This window comes from Heliangelus exortis, chromosome 2, assembly GCF_036169615.1.
Source record: "Heliangelus exortis chromosome 2, bHelExo1.hap1, whole genome shotgun sequence".
Taxonomy (NCBI): domain Eukaryota; kingdom Metazoa; phylum Chordata; class Aves; order Apodiformes; family Trochilidae; genus Heliangelus; species Heliangelus exortis.
This window is the reverse complement of record NC_092423.1, coordinates 61,320,129-61,338,085: the sequence shown is the minus strand read 5'-3', so window position 1 is coordinate 61,338,085 and position 17,957 is coordinate 61,320,129.

Below are 17,957 nucleotides of genomic sequence, written 5' to 3'. Positions count from 1 at the left end.
TATGCATCCGATTCCTTTAATCAATTCAGTTTGAACCAGAATAGAGTCCAAATTTTATTTTAAAACTTGGTGTTGATTGAAATTTCCATTGCAGATTTAGGCAGCTTGGATTTCTATTTTGATCAGTCTCCGGAAAAGCCAATTTTACTTCAAAGCCTCTCTGACTCTTGCAGGAGCAGGAAGCTGATGCCCTATTAATAGAGCAAATAGAAATCAGAATTGCCAAGGTGTGGCCACTCCCTGGTAGTCCTTATGTGCCCAGCTGTACCCGCCCGCCTCCTCCTTCCCCCCTTCAGCAGGGCTTTCACTGTCACAGGTGCAGCACCCGGGCTGCATGTGTGGTCTTCATGGCCCACAACAAGTGCTTTCCAGTGCTGCCTGCCTGCTTGTCTTGCCCCTGCCAGATGGGAAGCCAATTTGTCTTGTGCTTGCCCAGCTCTTGATTACAGCCATGAGGATGTGGGGATGTGTCAGGGGGTTGGCAGCAACAAGATGTTGAAATGCCGACTTCCAGTTTTTCAAAATACCCCTTTCAAAGTACCCCTTGAGCTTCTCGTGCCTTTTCTCAAGAAGGAGAATGAGATGAAAAAGATTGGGAGCAATAAGAGTAGTCACACAGGCTGGAGAAATAGCAGGCTTGGAAAGAAAAAGATCTTTCCAGAAAGGCTGTCTCCTACAGTCAGCCTGTCTCCTACGGTCAGCCTGTCTCCTATGGTCAGCCTGTCTCCTACAGTCAGCCTGCTCCCAGGATTTCCTTTCATCCCCAAAACCTTTGGTTACTCTCAGCTCCCCACCTGGATCTCCTACTACAGACACAGACCTTTTTTCTTATCTGCAGTCCCAAGCATAACCTGGCTTCGGTTTCCCTAAGGATAACACAACATTTTTTGGGAGGCAAAAGTGAAATTTAGCCCTCTCTTCCAAGACTTCTTGAACCAACCCTGCAACCAATATGGAATATGCAAACAGAGCATTAAAAGTAACAAAATAAATTATGTTTTTAAAGTAAAATAAAAGTGAATGGTCTCAGAAGATTAGGCATGTTACAAGTCCTTTTCTCCCCTAGTGCTAAGTAGAGAAAAGAGGGATGGAGGAATGTTTGTTCTGCCACTCCCTCAGTCCCACTGCTGTTGTTATTAATAAAATAATGATTTTAGGATCTGTAGTGAGCAAGACAGGTATTTGTGATGGGAGCTTCATTGCGACTAGCTGCACAAAGTAGGATGGCTTTCTGTGTGCTGCCTAGGGGAAGCAGAATGGTTTTGGGAGAAGTCCTAGGTAAGTGCTTGTTTTTAAAGTTTTGATGTGCTGTTAGGTTTGTGAAAGGGATTAACAGATGTCTTTCTTTCATTCTTACTTATACTAAAATCTGTGAATAGAGGAAGCTACAGTTTTCTGAAGAGCTGGTGGTTGGTTTTATTTGGTTCGCTTTTTTTTTTTTTTTCAGTAGGAGTCTTAGTTTTCTGTGTGTCTCTGCTTTCAGTCTTCCACTTCTGTATTTATGTGCTTTGCTTGTGAAGGTGCAAGTCACACTGATTTTGTTTGAATGTTTTCAAGCAAGCCCTTTCTCCTGGGGTTCAACTCAGTGTAGCCTCACAGGCTGGCAGTCAAAGTTTGCTGTGCCCTTGTTCTGCCCAGGTGATGTGAGCTCTGCTCTCTCTTAAGAATTTCTTTTGCTTCCCATTCCACCTAGATGTCTTGATCCTGACATGGGGTAGCTTCTTCTCTGAGAAGAAAGACTTCAATTTATAACTACAGGTAGGTCCCTGCGAAAGTGACTTCTTTGTCAAAATGGCAAATTGACATATAAATATTATGCCTTCAGGGAGACTAACTTTCTATCTTCTTGATATTCCCTTTTCTTTCCCCTACTACCTGTAACTGTCAAGCTCATATTGAAAGGGCAATAGTCCATCACTGAACTATTAGTAGAATCCATGTTAGTGGGCAAAGAAAATCCAAAGAAAGGCCATCAAAATGGTGAGAATGATAGAAAATATACCTGTGAGGTGAGTTGTAAAGGAATTGGCACATTTGGTGTATCAGAAACAGAGGGATCATTTGATCATTGCATATAGGTACCTGTATCTAGAAAGGTCGACAACTTTTCTGGAACAATTTTTCTGTGAAAGAACTGATGTTAGCTCCCTGCCAGTTCTGTGAATTTTATCTTGGTAAGAGAGATGGTGATTCAGATATTTCAATAGTCCAAACACAGGAGCAGTTCAGCAGAGAAGAGTTTCACCTGCAGCTTTAAAAAGAAGAGAAAAAGCATGTGGTTATTTTTAACAATAAGGTTGCATGTGGACATAGTGAACACTTCTTAGTACATAGATCCCTTTATCCATTTCTATCTTTGTGGATCTTCAGGAAAGAAGTGTTTCTTTTATTGTAATGTCTGTTCTGAGATTCTTGTTGGGGCACAGGCTGCAGAATGGGCACCAGGCTTCAGTGCTGGTGGTCAGGAAGGGTTTTCCCCTGCTTGGGGTACTGAAAGAACTTACTCTCAAGTTTGTTTAGCTCATTTAATTTTTTTTTTTTCTGTGAAATGTCTGGGTCAGCAGAGCTCTTCTTACTGGCATATCTCTGGATGGGCAATCCATACTCTGGAGATGGAACTGGTTATATAGTGCCCTGAGTCAAAATGATGCATGGGGTCAAGTGGTGAAGACCTTAAGGCTTTGTTTGCCTTCTTTTGCAGTATAGGACATGAATTGCTTTTTCTGTTCATCCAAATGTTAAATTGCCTTTTCCACTTGTGTCTCTGCTTTTGAATTTCTGGATATCAGAGCCAGTGCTGTGGGGTTTGGCAATACACTCAGCCTTCCACCTCTTTCTTTGGGATGCATCAGCAGTAGTGTAAGCTCATGGATCAACCTCTCAAAAGTTCTAAACCTTTGCTTTGTGGGTGACACGCATCATCCTGGCATGGGTAGGATAAGGTGGTCTATCAGACCACCGTTCTTATCAGCACTTAACCCAGTGTCACACATGCAGTAGGAATCCTTGGTAAAGCCCTTAATTTCCATGTTTCTGATTCTGTGTACAATGGAGAGTTGGGAATTATCTTAGTAGTTTGTCTATACTTGGAAAACAGGCAGCTCCTCTAGGTTATATACATATCATACAGGAAGAGCCTTCAGAGAGATGGGACTGTGAAAATGGAAACTTGACACTTAGTCTCCCTTTTTTAATTAATGATTTTTTCATTAAAGTGAAGTTACTCAATATTTTCATTTTTTTAAATTTTGAAGCTCTTTCCCTGAGTCTGCACCAGTAAGTAGGTGAAAAGAGAAGTGCATGTAGATTTGACAAACCTCAGAAGGAAACTGGGATATGAATTTGGGCTGAGCAATTTTGGCCAGTTCCTCCTTAAAGCTTAAAGTTTATCATTGCAATTGCAATTCTTTCTTTGCATCTGTACTCCAGTAAAATGGTACCTGATGTTTTGATCACTTCATTCTCTATTATTCTTTCAAAGTTACTTAAAGCACTTGTTCATAGCCTTGTTAGCTTGCAAATGAAACTTGTCATAAAGGATTTAGACTAGTTCACTTGTATGCAGTCTGTCACCCACTTGGGTAACTAACTTGTGTCACAAAAAATGCTTACAGGGAGCAGTGGTCTTCACCCAGCCCAGCCTAGTGTAGGCATTCAGAGCCGTGCCTGCTTGGTCTCCTTGCCCTAGGGACTGCAGAGGAACATGGGCTTCTGCATTTAGTTGCTATGAATAATGTCCATGTTGGATGGCTGAAATTGCTAAGCAGATATTATGAATACCCGTCTTTATGTGGCACTGGCATCTCTGTTCAGGGGAGCCCTGAATGGAGCATCTATACTGACCTAACTGCTTTTCACATCTGTTGGAGGGTGTGTGTGTATGTACCCTTTCAGGTCAAGAAAAATGATTTTGTAGAAACCTCACCCTTAAAATGACTGGCTGCTTAGGATTAAAAACCAGAATGATTTCATTTTCCATGCCTGACAAGGCTCTCTTAAGTCTCCACAAGTACAAATACTCAGGAAGGACTATCCTGTTCCTTCCAGGGAGTTGTAGTGTCTTTGACAAACCACAGTTTTTCCCCTTTAAATAAAGCCCTGGGGTGCTTTGCAAGATGCTCTCAGTCCTGATTCACCATGAGAGTGTGTTTGTACGTGCAGGGGGAATGAGGCTGTGTTGCACGCAGCCCTAGAGGCCTCATTAAATTGTGATGTGTGGTGTCACATTTCAAACCTGCAGTTTTTGCTGTCCCTAGTTTAAAACTTGATGCAAATGATGAGTAACAATGGTCCAGAAGCCGCCTTGACAAATAACATGTGCAAAACAATAGCTGAAATGATCTCAAACACCTACTCATTTTATATCCTCGGGTTTTCAGTTGCTCAGCTTCCAGACTATTGCACTTGAATTGTTGTAGGTGTGATGCAACCTTTAGCCCCATCCAAAAGAGGAAGCATCAGAACCAAGTAAGCACTTGGGAAAATGCTCTTGATGAGTTACATGAAACTGGCTGGGGTATGTTTGGTCATGTCTTTACACTCTCATTTGTATTTCCTCAGGAAATAAATCAACGCTGTTCTGATGAAGGTCAGCATCTATTTGTACTCATTTAATGAAAATAAACGTATTGAGAAGGTCAGCAGCTCTCTTAAACCTGACAGAATAATTAGCAATGAATTATTCTACTATGCAATTGTATTTTTTCCCTATTTGTTAATTATCTACAGCCAACTTATAAAATGCATCAGCACTAAAAGAATTACTCACAAATAACTACTTGACAAATCGTTTGAAAAGGTGCTGTCAGGTGGTATGGAACTGGCATGTTCCCTGCCTGGAGGAAGACCAGCAGAGTCACACCATGGTAGAGGATGGGCAGGACACTCTGCATTGGGCTAACCTTGGTGCAGAGCAGAGGCTCCTCTCTGCCACACAGGGTGACAGTTCCTTTCTGCTTCAAACTGTAAAATCTCATGGTTATGATAATTTGTATTTTGAAACTATACCTGAAATTATCACTCTGCTGACTTTGCCAGATCACTCTTCTTTCTTTGGATGCTGATAACTTGCAAGAGTTGAAGTGTCCAAATGGTGACTCAATGCAGTTGTGACTTCTTATTTATTTGTTTGGGTCAAATGTGTTCTATATGTACTTTTGGTTCCGCCCCTTTTGTGATGAGCCAAAGGCTAAGCATGAAGAAGATGAAATAACTACATACTGGTGATGTTCTAGTGAATGGCTGGCTAATGGAAGGCTCAGACAAAATGTGGGATTTGCATCGCAAAATGCAGTTCTTGAGAAAGAGAACTATTGGAAATACCTATCTACACCAAGGTTGTGCATGTGTTGTACTTAATGGGACTTCCGTGGACTGACTTAAGTCTTTGTGGAACCTACCTCATTGCTTTTAAGCTCCTGAATTTGTGTGTAACTGTAACAGTAACTTGTTAACTTTTGCTGTTCTTGTATATGTCCTTTTTCTGGGCATATCTAAAACTGTTGACATGAAGGGCACTTTCTATGTTAAAGATAAGAGTTAAAAGAGTTAAAAGATAAGGCTGGCCCCATCTAGATTAGACTTTAAACTTCAGGGGCATAACTCAAGGAGGACAAGGATATAATGTTAATGAAATGAGCTGAGTGCTGGCAATCAAGGTAATTCCTCCGTATATGTTTGATCAAGTATTATGCTGGATAGTAAATAACCCTCCACCTGCACTGATTTATTTTAAATTTTGTTTGCATAGTTTATGCGTAAGTGGATTTAAGATATCTTCAGAATAATCTTGATGTGAAGAGGCTGTTAGAGGACAAGAACTGTCTTTCCTCATTGGTTTACTCATTCCACAGCTTAGAGAATCACGACTAATTGATAGTGTTTCCATTTTAATTACACATAATTTTTCTGTTTTGCTACTCAGGGAGCCAGGAGAAGAAAACAATACTCTGTCTACATGCAAATCTTCCAATCAACAATTTAAAACCTTTATGTTCCCAAATTTGTTCTTTTTATTTCAAAATGAAAATGTTCATGCTTGAGCAGGTCCTGATAAGTTTTCATTGAGTGAGGATGCTGCCACTGAAGTTCAGACCTGCAATTTAGTACAATCAGCTTTTCCCTCCCTCCTTCCCTTTCCATGTGCACTGGGTTTTGCGGTCAACATTCAGGACTGATGTCAGTGTTCCCAACTCCCATGTTTTTAGGAAGAGGCATCCCACTAGCAGAGGATGTTCTGGTCCACGTGCCTCTTGTGCTTTAACTGAGGCCTGTTCCGTGTTGTCATGCTCCACCTTCATCCCTGTGCAAAAAAGATGCTGAGGGAAAGAGTGATTATGGACATAGAGGAACAGTGTGGGGAAAGTTAGTGGCTTCAGGAGTGGGGGAACTGATACTCCAAAGTGGACTTGGATGGAGATTTTGGGGAGAGAAGGCTTTGTGGGGGTTGCTGGAGCCAATGTGTGCATAGGAGAGATGCCTTCTCTTCCTTGGCAGTGGAGGCAGCAGAGACATGTGCAAAAAGGCAGCTTTTGGAGAGGACATACTGTAGGGAGGAGGAGTGGGGGAAGGCTAAGGAATATTTTTAGTAGAGAACTGCCCCTGTTTCCATGCAGGATGTTAAAGCCTTCCTGCTCCACTTTGGAAAAGTAAATATTGGCTTTGGGAACAGTGCTCCTGATGAGCTGAATCTCCTTTCCTGATGTTGGTGGGCTCAGTCCTGTAGTCCTGAGGCTCATGTATGGTTAGCCTTGGGGCTTCAGAAGGTAGGGTAGTAAAGCTGCTTTGTTGCCTTGTCATGCCTTTTCTGATCAGCCAGGCACCAAGTATGCTCCCTGAGCAAAACCAGGCAGTTTGTGCCCCAAACAAGCCTTCCTGACTTGAACTGTAGCTTTATGATAAAGAGTTGAAAGATGTGCTCCTACAATAAGACAAAAACAGGGAGTTTTTTAGAGAAACCGTGATACAATAACAGCTGTTCTTTTCAAATGAGAAACTTTTTCAAGAGGAGAAGTGGAGTCTGGTTGCTTGGAAGACCTCAGTGCACAGAGGTGCAAAGCCACCACCCAGAATGAGCCCAGGGTGCAACAGGTCTGCCAGGCACAGTGGGGCTGTGCTGCAGGGGACCTTTCCACCTCCCATGGCCAGGAGCCCTTTTGCCCTGGGATCTGTGGCATCTCTCATCCCTCTTCTTTCCTTCGCCTTCTGTTTTAAATTCTTGCAAATCCATCTGTTTGTACCAAGGCTGGTGACTAATGCAGCAACTCTTATTAGGTCAAAATAGCTGAAATCAGAAGTCAATTACACATGCGTGCTCACATGCACGCTGAAGGGATGTTTCCCCTCCCCTCGCCCCCCTCTCCCCATCTCTGGAACAAAACATTCCCTCAGTGCTTGAAGGGCAGGAGCAGCTGCCCAGCTGGCAGGAGCAGAGTTGTTAATGCTGTCAGTGAAAGGATGAGTCACTTTGAGAAAGTTATTTAGGAGGGTCACCCTTTTTGTCCCCTTTCCCCTCCAGCCACCGATCCTTTTGGGTTCATCAGATGCTGGAGGTCTGCATTGGCTGATGCCCTCAAGGAGCACAATGAAGGCTTTTTAGGGCAAGAAGGCTACTGATGGGAGTCACAAAAATGACTGGTCTTGTGATTGACTAATCTGTTGCTCTCCTGAAAAAAGCTTCTGCCTGTCTTGGAAGCATGTGATCCTAGCTCCAAGGCTGCCTCTTTTTTCCCCGGTTTCTTTTTTTTTTTCTCTTTTCCTTTTTTTTTTTTTTTTTTCCCTAAAGTTAATTAGATGGGAGTTATCAGTGTGTGAGGGGAAATGAGAAGAAAAAGGAGCGAGGATAACAGAAAATGATGACACACTTAACATACTTGTGGTTATTATTTCTTGGAAATAGGCCATGAAAAAGCTATATTATTCCGAGGAAAAGAGTGCTCCTCTAAGTCCTCTGGAGGATGCAGATCTCTTCCAAGACCCCTCTGTATCTAGAGACCCCTTCCATGCCCTGAACCTTCTCCTTCCAAAGGTGATTGATGTTTGCTACCTCTCCAAACTCCAGGGGGACCAGAATGCCCCAAGGACCAAACCTACAAAAGCACTGCTTACCCTCTCAGCAAGAGCTTGTTAATATCCTCCAAATCAGCACCAGCTTTCTCACAACTTAGCTTGTCCATACTCTCAGCTAGGAAAGGCTCTGACCTTTGGGAAGGCAGTGTTTGAGAGAAAGCTGGAGGTCAGATGCTGTGAAGGCTGGTATTGGTGTAGGCTTGGTAGTTTAGCTATTAAATATCTTCTGATAAAGACAAAATAAAGGTGTAGCTATCCTGACTTCTTTGTTATGCTTTTAAATTATCACTCTGAACACAGAAGTGCTGTACGGTTGCCACATCTGTGTCAGTGCACAATCACGTGTATGCTGTGGGTGAGAACAAGCACTGTGGTTCACCATCTGCAGAGCTTAGAGCTCCATCTCCAGCTTAGAGCTGAGCTGAGCAGACATGGTCTTCCCTGTATGGCCTGAGCCACCTTAGGTTAGGATGTCTACTCCAGGGTTCATGTTATTAATGATAAAACTAAGCTGTGCCTGGGATCACACCAATGGAATTGGAGTGAAGGTTGTTCTAGCCCTTTCTGTGGTTTGCATTATGTAAAGTGGGCAGATGCATGACATGAATGGATCAGCTTGTGCATCCTCCTCTCCTCTGAGACCACCTTTGAGAGGTTGCTGAAAAATTTCCATCATTTCTTCATGTCTACAGTGTCCACATCTCTTAATCTGCGTCAGCAAGTCTGATAGAGGTTGCTTTGGCAACTGCTGGGAGGGCTCAGTTTCCTCAATTAAATGTGTCATAGGTCTAGGACTTAGAGAATTAATTTTAAACCACACAGGTTTATTGTCAAAATCAATAGGAAAAAAACCCCACCAAAAAACAACCTAGAAAAAGAATAAACTCATATGAGAAGATTCAGGTATCCATGATGACAATCATTCTGGCTGGGCAGAGGAGGAAAACTCGGAATTAAATCTTTTGTTGCTTTTAACGCTTAAAGTGTTTTGACATTTTTCATCGCTCCTTAAGAAATGTTTCTTAGCACTTTTTAAGTGATCTACTCATGACAGACAGGAATGTAGTCTCTTCCAGACTGTGCCACAAGCAGAGAAGCGTTGGCTCACAGTACTGCCATGGCAGAGGCTTCCACTGATAGTCAGTTGCCTGTTCCTTTCTGAGCACCCTATGCTCTTACTAAACAGCTAAATATAGCTGGTTATTCCACAATTAGCTTGGTTTTTTTTTTTCTTTTTTAGATGATCTGATGTTGATATAACAAAAGAAAACAAAAATTGTAAAAGCCAGGAAAGTGTTTTTGTCTGTATGTATTTTCCTCCTTTTCCTCCCTCCCCTCGTTTCCACAATATACAAAGGAACTCTTTAATTTTGGTAGATAATTTGAAATTCTGGTGTTTGAAAAGAGCCAGTAACCAAGTTAAGCAGTTTTGAGTATACCAGTGGGGAAGGATGGTTTCTTGATGGCTTTTTAATTAATATTTGATATTGTTCCCTCCCTCATTTCCTCTCCTGTAAGCTGACCATGAAATAGAATGACTAAGTGTACTGGCAGAAGAATTACAAACCCAGAACACTCATCAGTGGCAAACCAGTCTTGTGTCATTTTGTGGGTGTTTAATTGGCCTGGTGTAAAATATCAAATTAAACCTGAATATTCAGATTAGAAGATGAAAATAGCCTCTCCCAGAAGTTTATTCTGTCCTCTGATATTTTTGTCCTATTTTCAACCTTTCTAGAGGTGACACATCCCTGCTCAGCGTTACTGGCTGCGTATTGTCAGTCTGGAGTACTGGCGCTCCATCTGTGAGCTCCAGCTAGCAGCAGGTACTGTAAATCATAGAGATTCATGACAAGGCTATGAAGTTTCCTGAAGGGCAAATCACACTATCTGTGTAGAAAATTACTGTATCTAGTAACTGGGAGAGGCTTTTGGCTCTTCAAATGCTGCTGTGGTAATGTTGTTGGGTGATATGTTATCTCTTGTAAAGTAAATACATAGAAACCACAATGTGTTGATGTGTGTTTTCCAGCCTATCTTCTCCATACATTCACTTTCACACTTACGTGCATGCTTGTTGCCTCCAGAAGAGCTCAGCAGAAATGGAGAATGAGGCTGTTCTGGCATTATTTTCCTTGGATTTGGAGAAGGTTGTCACCCAAAAGAATGTCAGCCCAGATGACTACCTGCAGCTCAGATGAGAGGGACCAGTGGGTAGTGGATCCAGCACCTAAATAGTCATGGGCTGGAGGGTTTCTGGCCTGTGATGCCACAGGCAAGTTTGCTTTATGGTGATGTCCTTGTGGACTCAGCTTGGCTAATTTAGAGGTGGATGTAATTTGCATACAGATGTGCACTTTCAGCATGAGCATTCAGCTTTGTTCCTGCCAATACCATAGGTCTTGGGAGCCCCATGGGATGCCAGTGGCTGAGTGCTCCCAGCTGGTGGAGGCTGCCAGCAGAAGTTTCTGGGAGTCCAAGATCTAGAATGGGGCTGATAGTGACCATCTGGATGAAAAGGGTTGAAAAGAGGGACAAGTCCTTCAGGCTAAGTGGCCATCAGCTCAAAGTGAGTAGTTGTCTCTGTAGGATTTGGTGGAACAGGGCTTATGGCAGATAATTGCTTGTAAATCAAATCTGGTAAAGTCCATCTCAGTCATCATAAATGCTACAATATTGGTGGTTAGAGCTGACCCCATGTATTGTGTGTGGGGCTGCCAGTGCTGGCCTAGGTGGGTGAGAAGGTCAGGGGTGACTGGGGGTGGGGTGAGCCTTGGAACTTCCTCTGCAGCCTCTCTTCGCACAGCCCTGTTCCGTTTCCTTGAATTCAGGTAGTGTGCAGAGATGTCCTTGGGCTGATGTGCTCAGCACCTATCTGCAGTGATCTGTGCCTGGAGAAAATGCCCTGCCATGTCCCTCACTGAATCCTTGGGACATCTGTATATGCCTCAATTTATCCTCTGTGTTTTCAGCTCTTCATGTGAATTCTCCAGGGAGACAAGAAAGCTATTCCTAGAAGCCCTACTGCAGTTACATGTCTTTTCCCGTAGCTGGTGGCCTCATTCTTGGTTTTTTGGTGACAATGTTAACATGCCTTTTGACTGTTAAGGGGAGTCTTTTGTCTTCTTTAGAAGAATTTCTCCCCTCTTCCCTGTGCACCACTTGCTGTGCACTGGGGAAGAGAGCAAACCCAGTGCTATTGACTATTCACTTGCCATGTTTCTGTCCTGCCAAGAACCTGGTCTCAGTCCAGGCAGCACTGAAGTGCAGGGCACAACAAATGCACATCAAGAGGTTTTTGTGCAGTTCCTGAAAGCTGTGCTGTATGTCGGGCACTCTAAGTAATGAAGCATCACTTTTTTTTTTTGAGATATCACTTTCCAGCCTGGTATGAAGGCTATGGATAAAGCCACGAGAGAAAGGTACCTATGTGTGCCCACATGCATTATATCTCCTTGTGTGGGCTGTGTTGCCATCCTATGCAAGGCTTTCATGCCAAATTTGTTTGTGTCCTTGGTATACCTGCTATGCTACTCTGGAAAACAGGAGAGAGACAGGAGAGAGACATGACTCCTTTAGGGATGGCCCCACTCCAGATTTTCTGGAGCCCCAGATGTGCAGCACAGAGCACCCTCACCACCACTGGGCACTGCTGTTAATACTTCTGGCACCAAAACACAGCAGGTGACTCCTGCCTGTTCCTTTCCCCTTCATCATGAAGAGGGGGGGGAGGGGAAGTAAAAAAAAACAAAACCCAACCAAAAGAAAAAGCACATGCATTGAAGGAGAAACTTCCTCCTACCAATTCAAGGTGAGTCCAACCTGCTTGCCACCCTGCTGCCTCAAAGAGATGGTTTTTGGTGTTGATGCCCTCAGCACCAAGCCTGGCAGTGGCCAATCTCTTCAGTTTGCTCTCCTTTGGGAAAAACTGGGTTTCTAAGCCCAGTTCAGAGAAGTGTTTCCACTTAGGACAACATTTAATCGTATATTGGAGTCCAACTGATAATTGAGTGGTGCTAAAAGAAAGGGAATTTACAGCTGAGACCTGGATCTTGTTTTCAGGCTGTAACTGCTTTGTTGCACCAAGCAAGACCCACACCTGAGGCAGGCCTGATCTCTGTAACATTAGCAGATAGATACAAGAAATGAAAATAGGGCTGACCACCCTGTCCAGGCAGGAGTTTGGGTCTTGTTGATCGTGTATGTCCTGCACCCCTAAGGCTGCACAGTCTCTTTCCAAACCTCATATTAGCTGAGGTGCTGACTCTGGATGCTCAGACATAGTTCTGAGTGGTCCCCAGGGAGGGGTCAGACCTGTGGATTTTGCAGGGGAAGATGCAGAAAGGGATGGTAGCCCCATACAGGGACTTTAAAGTAACCTCCTGTTCTGTTGCCACATAGATTTCATAGAGGGTTTATGCTGTTGACTTAAGGCCCCTGGGGACCATGTGTGTGTCACAGGGACCAAAGAAAGGCTGTGGGAAATGTGGTCTCTCCACAGGGAGAGATTTCTGCAGGAAAGCAGTCCCAACAATGTCTGCTCGGTTCTCTTTTGAGCCCAGCACATAAGAAATAAATATGGCTTTGCTTTCCTCCAGTTTGAGTAGCTCTTGGTTGTTCAGGGTTTACCCTGTGGCAGGGGTGAGACTCTGGCTTTGCCCATTGGCAAGCCCATCTGTCTTTAGTCTTACAGATCATCTCCAAGGACAGGGATTTTTGAAACGAAGGGGGTTTTTTTTTGGTTTGTGCACCTGGTACCAGAAATGTAGTGTGGTCAAAACTAGTAATTTTCTCTTCAGAGGGGTAAGCCCAAGGAAGCTTTCCAGTGAGCTTGTTGCCTCAACAGGGTTTTCATCTCAGTTTAAACAAGTGTGTTGAACAAAAGTGAGTAACAACCCAGAGACCTCACACAGCTCTGGTTGGAGAAAGCATGCAATTCCACCACTGAAGCAGTGTTTCCTAAAATAACAGCTTCGGGAACCTCTGCAATCTGTTTCCCTGTCTCTTACCCTTTTACAAGAACTGAGAAGTCTTTCAGCAATGTGAAGCAAGGCTGTGAAATAGCAGCCAGAACAAGAGTGCTTCAGTCTCTTGCGCTCTATCTGGGGACTTTTTGGGCTATTATTAGCCAGGGATACCAAATACATTTTGTAAATATTTGAAAAGCCTTGCCAAGTGGTGTTGTAAAGACACATGCTCTTTTATAAGCCCCCGCAATCAATAAACCCAAGCAAAATGCAACGAAAGAGCCAAAACAGTTCACATGTATCATCTCATTTTGTTTTTGTCTGTGTAAGGAAATGTGCTCGTTTGCCTCGTGGGTCAAAGCTGAAAATCCTGCCCCTACTTCTTGGCAGAGGATTTTTGTTTGCAAGTGGAGATCAGGCAACTGGCCTGGGACATGGCACCCACCTCCTGCTGTGGAGTCCGGGAGCTGGTCTGAGGAATCATCCCTCTCCTCCCGCGTCCTGCCAGGTGCAGAACTTCTTATTGCAGGGGCTTTGGGATTTCCTCGTTGCCTCTTGTCTTCTTCCAGCATAGGAGGAGTGACCCGCAATCTCGGTTTCCATCGCTAGAGGGAGGGAAACTACACGGAATTATCACCCCCCTGCGCTCTGATCCATCTCTCTCTCCGCTTGTCAGTCCCTCCGCTGCAGGCAGGGCACCAAGTGCTCTTCGAGCATCCTTTTAACGAGGAACCGGTAAAAATGTTGTAGCTGGGCTGGTGGTACCAAAGCAGGGTTTATTGCACATCCTTGTAGGTAGCTGCAAGCAGGGGCCTCTGGGAAGCTCTGGGTTTCCCCCCAGGACCTGCTGCAGAAGGGGACCACAAGAGCAAGGAAAGCTGCTGGCATCTCCAGGGCCATCAGAAAATTCTGTCCATACTCCTGTGGGGAATTTTTGTGGGAAGTGACATTGCAATGCAGTGATGAAAGAAGTCACGACCCACACCTGTGGTGACTAAACTGATGGGCAAAGGGCTAAGAGAACTTGATGCATGCCCTGGGGTGAAGGCACATGCTGAACACTGTAAGGCAGCGTGCCTGAACCCTTCTGAACTGAGGGGGGTTATGTGCATTATCTACCCAAATATATTATACTTCAAAATATCTGTTAGCTCCTGCATATTTATCTTGTATATTTAGCTATGGATTCTGGGATGTAGCTGGTGTAGTATGGTTAAACAAATCAACCCATTAAAAAAATGCAGCTTAAGGAATGACTGCGCTCACTCTCCGATGTATATATAAAACCAGCTAACTTAACAACAACAAAAAGGGAACTTTAACAAGAGCAAATAGTGATAGAGCTTTCAGGTATTCTTGAAGCAGTGCATCATAGGCACTTTTGTCTTTTGAAAGTATAGTGATTTTGAAACTCATTTACAGGAGAGATGATAATTTCAGTTTAGGAATAGTAACACAGTCAACTTGTGCCCATTTGAAGTACCACAGAACAACCTCCCTGTTTCAGGACCTATTTCATGACACCTGGTAGCACTTCACCGTTCTCTCCCTAGACTTGGGGTTAGGGTCAGCTTTCTTCACCAGAATGTCACTAGCTATCTATGGTGGTTTTAGTTTTGTCTGCTGAGGGAACCATCCATCTCCCTTACACAGCATGGAAGGGTGAAAACAAGCATGTCAGAAGGAGCTACTGGCTCTGTAAGAAAACCAACAGTGTATCTCTTATTCCAGATTTTCTCATGATGGACATGGACATAGCCCTCTGCTGTATAACACTGCTGGCAAGGGTGTTGTCATCTACTGGGAGACTGTTGCTCCTGAGAGGATGCTCTTGAGGCACAATAGTAGATTGATAATATTTTTTAATAATGTTTAAAATAAAATAAAAAAAAAAGGATAAGAATTCAATTAATTGAAACATGGAAATAATTCCTAACAATAAAAAAAAGAAATATATCTGACCACGAATGAATGTGACCATGGCTTGTCTGTTGCTCAAGCCCAAAATAGAGGAAAAACAGAGGTGGTAACAAGTCAAAAGTGAAAAGGTTCTTTTACTTTTCTGCAAAATGAAAGGAATCAGGAATGGACTCATATCTGGAAAAAGCAGAAAGATGGAACCATAGTAAGAGCTACTTTTTATGTATCTCAGAGGTGGTCACACTTGTAACTATCTGGGTCATTATCAGGAAGGGAAAAGGGCAGCGTAGAGCAATATGAAACATAATTTCCCATTTATATTTGATGCTAAAAGAAATATGTACATCCACTGTCTGGAAAATGTGGCTTCTAGCAGTGAAAACAACATGGAAGGGCTGGAGAAGCAGCAGGTCCTGGTGGGACAGGACACCAGGGTGTTAGGTTGTGCTTGGGGCTCAGACTTCCTCAGGGAAAGCCTTGGCCAGCTGCAGCATTGGACGGCAGCAATGGAAAGGAGGCAATTTTCTTAGTCGAAAGCCCGCCTGAGCGTTGCCGGCGGTCGGGAAGAGGAGACGGGTTCCAGGAGGGGATGAGTGCCCAAGAGGAAGGTGTGCCAAAAAAGAACTGGCTGGCAGCAGAGCAGCTGGCCTCTGCTGCTAATTCAGATTGGCTGGCCCTGGAGGATCCTAATTACAGCACAACTGCTGTCTCCATAATCACTGCGGCAGGAGCAGCGCGGGCCATAAGGCACTGAAAGGGACCTGGATGCGGCAGCGGAAGATTATTAGAGTTACTGCGCTCTGTCCTGGCCACTGAGTTGCACAAAACCTACCAGATGTCAGGGAGGAAGAAATGGGTCATCGTCTGCGTAGGCTTGTGCAAATAATGTCATCGACTGCTTATCTGGACAACGTGATCGCATAGCGAGGCTCGGTTATACCCCGCTGAGGGTGTTCATGGGGAAAGCATTGGAAAGGAGGCAAGTCTGCTTGGGCATCGGGGTCTGGTTCGCAAAGCAGCAGCTACTTGTGTGACTGATGTCTGATGTGAATAACAAAAGCTGCTCAGACAGCTCCTCGTGTCAGATGTTCCCTGTGTGCCAGTAACGATGGCCACTCACCCACCCTCACCAGCCGCTGACAGATGAAGTCATCTTCAACAAAACTTGGGCCCAGCAATTACCAGGAAAAGTTGTGATGAGCAGTGAGAAAACTATGTTTTAAGATGTAAATGTTATTTTTTTGATTCCTATTATGTCCCCAAGGTCAGCTTCTTCAGTTCCATGTCGAAATCAAAATATACACCCAGACAACAAGCATCCAGAGAGCATGCATCAAAGCAGATATAATCTTTGTGGTATCAGCAGTCTGTTGGCAATCTGAAGTTACTGCTGATGCCAGTTGCACTCTAGGGTAGGAGGTGCTCCCACCTTTTTGTTTGCAAAGCAGAAGTATCAAAGATTTTACAATGCTCCTTTTTTAGGTGTTCCTTCAGAAAAGGACGGTGGGATATTAAAACCGCACCTTTGACTTGCAGCCCAAGTGTTTCCAGGCACTTGGTCCAGATGTGAGTAAGGAAAGTGGGATGCAGGTAAAGCATTATTCCCTGCATCCTTCCACTTGCTTCTCAGCAGAGAAGAACCCCCAGCCCCTTCCCCACAGGCTGCACAGGAAGCAGGCATTTCTCTCTCGCACCAGCCAGACTTTAATCACATGCAGTCGCCTTATGGATAGCCCAGGCAATAAGGCTGATCTTAAACATTGCTGGATGACTCACATTGGCTTTATCTGAGTCTGTTCACACTGTTGCAGCTTTCCTTGCTGGTGACGACGTGGCAGAGAAGGACGAAGTGAGAGAGAGAGATAGCGTGGAAGTGGGAGGCCGTGCCAAGGTGACGAGCTATTTTGCATTGGCATCTGATGGTGCTAATCAGTAGCGATGTACTTTAGAAGGTGTCTTTGATAACACGCTTTAATAATTTAACCCTCCTCATATTTTTTGGTGTATAATTTGTGTAGGGATTACAACCTGAATCTGCTTAGGTGCCTCTGGTTTCTGACACAGCAGCAGCCTTTGAATCAGTGAGCGTCTGCTCTTGCTGCTTAATCTCTGAGGCAGCCAATTTGGGGACAGAAGGAGTTTTTACTTTATCTGCTCCAAACACGCTTGTACTTTATTCCTTTGTATTGTGAAAACAGCAAGGAAAAAAAAAATAAAAAAGCAAAAGCAAAAAAAAAAACCCCTGTGTGTGTGAGCACGTGTGTGTGTGTGTGTGTTTATATAGTATGGGAGACAAAACTGAACAAGTGTGGGAGGGTGAGAACCTTTATTGTGCAACAAACTGATGGCACCAAATATGCTGCATTTGTTGTGAGTTAAAGGGGTTTATACAAAGATTTTCTTAGAGGTGTCTAAGATCTTAATAGGGTAATTAATCTTTCTAAGTGTTAGTGCCAGATTATGGGATCAGCTATTACCCCTGGCTACAGAGTACTCCTTTGTGTGTTGCTATGAACAGGACTAAGTGATGAGACTGTTCCATTTGCCAAACAAAGATATGGTTGCTGCTAGCTTGTTTATGTTTGAAATGTGTTTTCTGGTGCCATTAGAGAAGGCTTGCACCATTTCCTGGGGAATATTGGTGCCCTTTAAAATGAGCCTTATTAAGAGAAAAAGGGGATGAAGCTCTGTAGAATTCACAGAGCTTTATAGAAAAGTGCATATATACTTTCAGAGACATAATGGTGAGTTGCTTGGTTTGGCTGTTTTTTTCCCAAGCAGCAAAATAAATAGATAGCTCATGTAATTGTAAGAAGCAGCTGTAGGAATAGATAAAAAGAGGTCTGTGCTTAAAAACTTTTATATTGAACACAGAAGCCAAACACTTTAGCTGAGGAATTAAAATCCAAGTTTTACTGCAGCAGGATAGGGTAGGACATAGATGATGTCGGAGAATTTTCCTACAGTGTAGCCTTCGTGCAAGCCTGTTTATTCAATAGGATG